Below are 8704 nucleotides of genomic sequence, written 5' to 3'. Positions count from 1 at the left end.
CTCAGGGTGTCTAATGATCTGCTGATGTCTGTGGATTCTGGTAATTGAGCCATTTTATTATGTTTGACCTCTCTTGCCACTTTTGACCCGTCGCTGTATGTGCTCGTCTAATGTCTAACACTTTGCCACAGGACAACCCAGCATCAAATCAGGCGCGACGCACATAACAAAGTCCAATTTCACATGAAGACGATACACCAGTCCTTCTTATTAATGACGTCGGCAGCCTGTTCTCACTCCCGGCTCAGTCAGTGGCTTAACACTTCCAAGTTTGATGCTGTCGATGCTCCTGAATCGTCACTGCTTGAAGCTAACTGGCATTAGTGCAGTAGTACAAAGAGCGAGAGACGTCTGAGTCAAGGGAACGTTGTCGTGGTTCCACAGCTCAAACACCAGACTTTACGTCCAAGGACCGGAGTTTTATCTTGTTTGCGACCAAATATCAAGTGACTTTAAACTTCGTCACTTACCTAACTTCCATTAGGGAGGTTACACGACTGATCGTAGTTTTTTTAACCTAAAGTGCGATGTTCTCCTAAACCTAACCAAGTAGTTTTTGTGCCTAAACCCTGAACACCAACTGTGGCCTTCTCACAACATCAATTACGCTCCAAAAGTCACAATGGGAGTGAGAACGTGTCGTCCGCAGAGAGTCAAGAGAACTTTGTTGTCATTGTGATAAGAATAAAAACTTAATGGTCATAGTTGGTTCGGTTTAGACAACAAGATACTTGTTCAGGTTCAGGAAAAGATGTTACATACGTGACGTAAATTAAACACGTCCATTAACTTTGTTGCTTTCATACGTGACACAGAAATGGAGTCCTGTGTTGATTCCTATTGGTTACCCTTGTTTTCCATATAACTTGAGACTGGTGCATCACCTGCAGGCATTCTGAAAGTGTCAAGTCCTGTTATTTGTATGCTGCACAAGAATTTATCATATTTACAAGGCAGATATTTTTCTTTGTTTGGAGCTATTCTCTTTCCTTTAAATCCATTTCATGTGCCGAAGCACACTCCGACTTCCAACTTACGGCAGAGTACATGCTCCCACATTCATTATCGCTGTTTCGCCCTCAATACACAGCTGTAGTTATGTGAAACAGGATGATACTTTAAAGATATTCATGGCACAAAGTTCCCGTGGCTGAAAGAAAAAGAGATCCTAGTGTTTGCAGCCCTGAAGACTCCACTAACACTGCTGCACCTCTGTCCTCAAATGTAGACATCCACAGTCGACATCATTTTAAAATCTGACTAACAACGAGCAGTGCTGGAAGTTTTTTAGATGTACTGCAAAATCAAAATTAAGAAACTCTCTTGGTTTGACATGGAGACAGTTCCAAAACCTTCTCTCCCTGCTCTTTGTACAGGAGTCAGTTAGTTAGCCCCGTCCGTCCTGCAGTCCAATTTAATAACCTTCGAGCTCCTGACTGGCACTAAAAAGAGGGAGTACATCTGATACTGGCTTCACTTCACTGCCTGCCCAGTCAAATACATACATAATTGCCAGACTTTTTAAAAATTTTGTTTTTAGATAACTTCATGCTTTGGTACCGACTTACTTGTCTGACCTCATCTGCCCACATATTCCACAACCCTTATCCTCACTCCCCCCTCCAGTCCTGGTTTATTTTGATTTTGAAGACATATTTTCACGAAAACATTTTATGCCATCAAATGATCAGATATAGAATATGATGCAAAAGCATCACAATTCAAGTAGGAGACTCCTAAAATAAAGGGAGAAAAGTGTCATCTGGCATTAAAAAAAAATGAATGTGAGCAAAACATAACTGTAGGCAGCGTCCTGATAAAAAAAGTGGGATTATATGTAATAAAGAGATGCTGAAAACAAAACCGAAACGACTTTGAAGTTAAGTGCCACTTGACGAGTGACTTGAATTTCACCTTCAGCAGCCTCACGCTGATCATATTGCATCATCCGCTCAGGTAAACATGGGGTGAGCTAAACAAGCTTTCATAGAGTTTACAAAACCACAAAATCACGACTCAAGGTGCAAAAGTTACTGATGACGTGACACGAACACGTAAACATATCCAAGTGCACACATGGTGAATAAAAAATCAACTAAGGTGAAATCAGTTGCTCACATGAGGAGGAAACATGGCTAACGCTAGCATCCTGGCAAAAAAACAGCCATAGGGAAAACGCCAGTATGGGTTTTGTCTGTCTGTTCCCTCATGTTTTCTATCACTCCCCCTTTCTCACCTTCTTTGCCTCCTCCGTCCGTCACCTAGGGGACAGCGACCAGGTAAAACAACTTCCTGTTTTGGTTGCAACCTTGATTTTTCTGGGATATTTAGACATTTGGCAGATCAAAAGTGAGGTTAATACAAAACCAATCCGTACGTGGATGGTGTCATGTGTTTGTCATTACACTTTGCACTCGCTCATGACTTCAAATTGGTTGTTTTGACATAAAGATATTCGCCTGTTTGCAATCATCATTCCTCACCACAGCAACTGTGACCCCTGATTGTGCAACACAAATATATTTACTTCTACAGCAAATAAACACCAACCAGCGACTGAATACAAGCATTTATAATTTGTTTTTTTTGTTCAGATGAAGTAGCTTTTAACCTTAAAGTGTCTTTATTTCTTGAAAGAAAGCACATATCCATAAACATTACATATTGTTGAATGTCATATTCAGCCTCCAGCTACGGGTCGTCTTCTCCCAGCAGGTGTTTCCAAGAACTCTTTTTTAATTTTATTCAACTCCAACAGAAACATCTGACCCATGACTACAAAAGAAAAAAGCTCTGCCACCTCTGAGATTTCAAGTCACCGTCAACCGAGTGAATCTCTTCCAAGTACAATTATATTTGCTTGACTGCTTCTGTTAAAAGAGAAGGAAAAAACTTTTCCATGATATCCCCTCTCCATTTGAAGTAACTCCACAGAACAAAAAAATAAAATAATAAAGTAAGTGATAAGAGATGGAGAGCTGCGATAAACCTGTAATACAGACGTAAACAGCGAGGTAGGTGTCTTTACCTTTTCTTCATCATTTGTCTGCCTGTATGATGAGGTAATTATTACATGTCAGTCAGCCCAAGTTCTTTATTTTCTTCATGAAAACCTAATTTAAAAATGAGCTCGAGCCAAGAATAACACAAAAGCACAGCAGATTCAGACTTACGTGACAACTTGAGAGCTCCCTCACAGAATTCGGGGACCTTTAACGATCTCAAGGTCGGAACATTTTCACTTAATTGCCTTTTAAATGCATCATTCATTCATTGAGTTTCTTCGTCCCTCATCCCGATTCTCATGTTTTTAAGACCCTCTGTGTTTCATATTCTACTTTGTGATGAATTCTGAATACAGCATCCCTAAAATACTTTCCATTAACTGCCATCATTTGTACCATTAGTGCCTTGATAAGACTAATTGTTTCATTTAGTCTTGGTTGATTTGTTTTGGAAAGCTTACCTTTAAGGTGCATCTTTCAGCAGATTGTTTCGGCTTTTCATTCAGCAGCTACTTATTGCACTCATTAGCCACATGTAGCCGGCGGCAGCGTGCCTTCGTTCCCACATTTCAAAGATTTTTTCCCAAAATTAGGCCCTATGTTCCCACATTTCCTTAGGGGTTAGGATTAGGCTAGCCCAACCCCTTACCTTAACCCTAAGGACTATGACTAGATTTAGTCATAGTTCAACTAAGTTTGTTGTACTTAGTTATAGTTAGTAACCTCCACATGGATCCTGCCTTGACGTGGCATGGAGGCTTGCGTGCCAAATGGCTTACTTGCCTTGTACTTCACTTGTATTTACATTGTACTTACAGCCTGGCCAGACCATTTTACTAACCTCAACCATTAGGGAGTATGCCTTACCCCAACCCTCTGACAGTCAAATTTCACCAATTATTACTAAATTTTCTATAGGTAATAGATAGACTCCAAATGGCCTGAAACACACTCCTTTCTGGAAGAAGGATTTTGCCTCTGACACTTTGCCAAATTTCACAAAAAAAAGTCAGACATATCAGATCAATCTGCAATGCTGCCCCGAGTCCAACCCACCAACTATCCAACAATCCTCCTGGGATATTCCTATTAAAAGTTATTCCACTCCGGTACCCTACTGAAGATAGTTTTCATCTCTATACCCCCTGACCCCTAAAGAATCACTGGCCAGTATTTGTGTTTGAACAACTTTTATTAGAACACTGAACAATGACAAACAAACCTGGAAACTAAAAGAAAAATCAACAATCAATCAATATGGCATTTTTTTTTCTAACAATATATTCATGAATATTTGGCAATTACAACACTTACCACTGATTCACTTATTCCTCCTTGAGATCTTCGGGAGGGAAGGGGGGGACGGCTCACTCCCTTCCCCTACATCTCCAGGATGTTGCTAGGAAGACACCAAAAATATGATTCAACGCCAACTCTCTTCTACAAACAGTGTCTCCAGTCGAAAAACACGATACGACCCCTAACTATCCAGGGGGATGCAGGGGGCGTACCGGCTCATCAGTAGGAAGGTACACCATTCAAAAACACACACCAATACTTACCTGACGTATCTGGAGCGAAGTCGCCTCCTGCTCCAGCAGAGGCTCAACAGCCTGGAGGAGCCATTCCTCCTCCTGCCGCATGTTGCCCGGGGCAGTGGAGGCAGGAGGGCGCCGAGGTGCCCGGCGGCGCACTGGTGGTGGGGCACCGGAGGTCCGAGGGAGGGGAGGTGGCTGGGTACCAGCAGTGCGAGGGCGCAGAGGTGCCCCGGCACCAGAGGCCCGAGGCGCCCAGGATTGATTGTTGTTATCACTCTGTTACAGTCACAAGCATAATACATGTTTAGAACACATTACAATTTCATGAAATCATCTGTAATTCATATTATATTTAGTAATGGAAAATCAAGGGTTAAATTATCTGTTGATAACTGAGCTAAAACTTACCATCTTTGTCTCCTTTCAAATCTTCTTTGATGAACAAAAATCCATGTAGACAGACAAAGAGCGATGTTAACACAACAATGACTGATTGTGCTTCTACTTACCCCTTCGCTTCCAACTACACAAATGAGATAGTGCAGTTAACACTCACCTGTCCAGAATAAGTTTTTTCTCAGTTTCCAAATGGCGCGCAATGCACTCCTAAACACTTTCTGGAAGAAGGATTTTGCCTCTGACACTCTAATTTCATGAAAAATATGGGACTGGGTTTTTAGGCAATATCTCAAAAAACGTACATTGGATCGTCAAGTCATTAGAGACCCCAACCAGCTCTCTAGGACATTCCTATCATGAGTTATTCCTAAAAAACTGTGTTTTTCATCCTCAAAATAACTCCTGACGAAGCCGAAGATGGCGAAACATTGAGATCTCCTTTATTAACTCATTTACAATTATTGGCTACAACAGCTAAACTTGTAACGCGGGGGTCATTGTTCAAATAACACCCACCTTCACTCAAACATCACTAACCTTTCCTCTACACTCTGTTTATGACTTACCTTCCTTCCCACATCCAAACCTCCAACCCAACCGGAGCTGAGGTGGGACCTCTACGTCTTCCGTAGGAGGCTCAAATTAACGGATCACCTTTACGGAACGTAGGGGCGGAGCCTGTGTTTTTTTACCTGTCCGCCCCACAGGGAACTGCACCCAAACAACATTTAGTCAGTGACTGCAGCTCCGAATCATATGAAATTACAGAATACATATATGGTTTTGTCAATTCGCTTTCCGAACTTAAAGACACCTATGAATTTGTCAATACAATAAAACACCTACAGGTGTCTAGTCATACACTCCTCTTTCCAGTAGATGTAGAAGCACTCTATACAAATATTGAAACACCACTGGGCCATTGGTGCCATTCAAATCATTTTCAATAAACACCCAGAAAGCATCCAGACCAGACAGAGAAATAATACAGTTGTTACATATCACACTCACCTGCAACGACTTTACTTGTAACAGTAATCACTATCTCCAGCTGTGCAGTTGTGCCACGGGCTGGAAATACTCACCTTCTTACGCCGATAATTTCTTAGCAGACTGAGAACAAACGGCTTTTCACATGATCACCGAACAACCACTCCTATATCACAGTTACCTCGATGTTATCATTGGTCTCTGGGACGGATCTGAGAGCGAATTTTTAACCTTCTTTCAGATCCTAAAATAAAACTGAAACATTCTTTCAACTTTCAGTGGAATTTCTGGACACACGGTTCTTCTTCTGCGACTCCAGCGGCCCTAACAAGACACTGGCAACTAAAGTCTATTTCAAAGACACCAACCACCACGGACTACTGCAGAAAACATCAGCTTCCATCCTGAACGTACGTACAGGGGTCTGATTAAGTCCCAGCAGATCTGCTTCAATAGGACCTGCACCTTCCTGGAGCATGTGCAGGAGGAGTCCACCCAAACTCTTTTTAGTGCGCTGAGAAGTGAAGCGCTTCCTTAGAAGAATTAAATCGGAGGTCAGCGGCACATTCGGCGGCGGAGAAAAAGTGGATACACAGACTTAAAAACCATAGATCCGTACGGACTAAATAAAAAATATTAAAAGAATAATTCTACTTTTTAAACCTGCTTTTATGGACCCGTAGTGCCGCTCGTGGTGTCTCGCCTACAAGCTGTTGTTGTGTTGCAGTGCAGCTTCCTTTTTACTATTTAACCTGAACTTTTGTGGATTTCATATGTTCCTCTCCTGTGTTTGTTTAACAATTCATATTAAATATTTGCTCCCCCCCCCCTTTTTTTATTAACCTGATGTGTGTGGTGTTTTATTAACCTTTTATCAAGTTTTATACTATCCTTTTACGTCTATATATTTATTTATTGAATTATGGATTGACTTATTAGTTGGTGTTTTTACCAACGGTCCCATTAATGAAATATAAAGTGGGACCTATAGAATTCCATTATTCTGCATGTATTATGAATTTTAAACATTTTTTAAAAATCTCTTATCTATAATTATAATAATTATTTCAATTTATTTTATTAACCTTGGAGCCACCATACAGGCATGCCCCACTTTTTAACACCTGGTGGAGATACCATGGTAGCTTGGGGTGTTTTTTAAACAGGAAGACTCCTGCTGCCCTCCTCTGCCGTCGAGCTGAGTTATTTTATACATTTTACTGATTTTTACTATCTACGTTGACCATGTTATTTTCCTATATTAGACCGTTTTATTATTATTTTTTTTTTTTTTTTTTTTTGAACATTCTTTTTATTGAACATTTTCAAACATTAAGGCAGTCCAGTACAGTATACACAATTTATAATATGTAGCAGATCCAAAATACATTAACAGCAGCAATCACAGTCTAGGTTTCCAGGTACTCCAACACTTTATCAAACTCTGCTGTAAACACGTCATTCTGACCTTTTATCCGAAATCTTAGTCTTTCCAAAGAGATATAGTCAGATATCAAAGACTTCCACATATGTATTGATGGAGATTCATCTCCTACCCATTTGTTCATAACGGCCTTTCGGCCCAACATAAGCAGGAAGTGTATAGTGTTCTTATGTGATCTTAGGGATTCAGGGACATATCCCAACAGACACAGCATTGGATTGGGTTGTAGTTGCCGCTTAATTATCACATTAATCTCATCACATACAGATTGCCAGAACCGTTGAATTTTCTCACATTCCCAGAGGCAGTGAAATCTTGTCCCTAACATAGTCTTACATTTTGGGCAGTTTGGGGAGGCCCCTGCTGTATATTTACTATACATGTATGGAGATATAAACACATTGTGTAGAACATTATATTGCATTTCTCTGAATCTGTTGCATATGGATATTTTCGAGGGTAAAAGTAGAATCTCCTCCCATCTTTCAATGTTTATCGTTGTTTCCAACTGGGTCTCCCATAATTTCCGTAGGAATGATAGTCTGTCTGTTTGCAACCTTTGCAATCTAGAATAAAATTTGGAGACAAAGTGACCTTTTTTCTGACAATCTAAAAGAGTTGTCTCTAATAAATTAAAGTCATCTGGAAGATTAAGAGTATCCATTTTACTGTGCACGTAATGTCTGACCTGGAGGTATTTGTAAAATTCTTTTGTTTGTAGTTTGTATGTAGTCTGTAACGATTCAAATGACTTAAATTTTCCCCTATCCCAAAGGTCATGAATATGGTAAATTCCTGCTTCATTCCAGTTCTGAAAGTTGGATCCAGCACCGCCACTGGTCAATTCAGGATTGCCAGTCAATGTTGTTAAGCTACTCAATTTATTTTTAGTCCCAAATAATTTCCGTAACAGATTCCACGTACTACACACATTAGTGATTAAAAAATTGTCTTTCGCCATAATTGGTAATTCACTCCTGCATTTATCAAGTAAGTTGACAGGAGAGTACGGTTTGGAGAAGGTTGCTTCAATTTCAAACCATGGCGGCTTCAGATTAGCATTCGCCCATATAGAGATAATTCTGGCTTGCATTGAAATTGTATACTTTGTAATGTTGGGGAGTCCCCATCCACCTTGCTCTTTTGGCAACTGTAAAATATCCAACTTAATTTTAGGCTTCCTGCCAGCCCATATAAAGTCAGAGAGAGCTTTATTTATATCTTTAATGTTGTTTCTCTTCAAAAATATGAAGAGCATTGATAACGGGTAAACAATTTTGGGGAGAATTACCATCTTGATAAGATTGACTCTGCCAAGGAAGGTCACA

The 8704-nt window shown here is 40.3% G+C and overlaps 1 long non-coding RNA gene across 5 annotated transcripts; it reads right to left on the bottom strand.

The window, feature by feature from the left end:
• Positions 1 to 4187: 4187 nt before the first annotated feature.
• LOC119030564 lies at positions 4188 to 7200 on the bottom strand. 5 transcript variants are annotated; one of them, XR_005078325.1, is made up of 6 exons: positions 5954 to 7200; positions 5509 to 5653; positions 4952 to 5188; positions 4568 to 4819; positions 4320 to 4404; positions 4188 to 4234 (listed from the first exon to the last, which is right to left on the bottom strand). It is a non-coding gene; the product is annotated as an uncharacterized LOC119030564 (long non-coding RNA). The 5 variants fall into 5 exon arrangements; XR_005078326.1 differs by having other exon boundaries at positions 4192 to 4234; positions 4952 to 5066; positions 5954 to 7196; XR_005078328.1 differs by having other exon boundaries at positions 4196 to 4234; positions 4952 to 4975; positions 6028 to 7189.
• Positions 7201 to 8704: the final 1504 nt, after the last annotated feature.

This window comes from Acanthopagrus latus, chromosome 12 (assembly GCF_904848185.1).
Source record: "Acanthopagrus latus isolate v.2019 chromosome 12, fAcaLat1.1, whole genome shotgun sequence".
Classification (NCBI taxonomy): Eukaryota; Metazoa; Chordata; class Actinopteri; order Spariformes; family Sparidae; genus Acanthopagrus; species Acanthopagrus latus.
The sequence above is the reverse complement of the archived record's forward strand: the minus strand, read 5'-3'. Positions and strand labels throughout refer to the sequence as shown.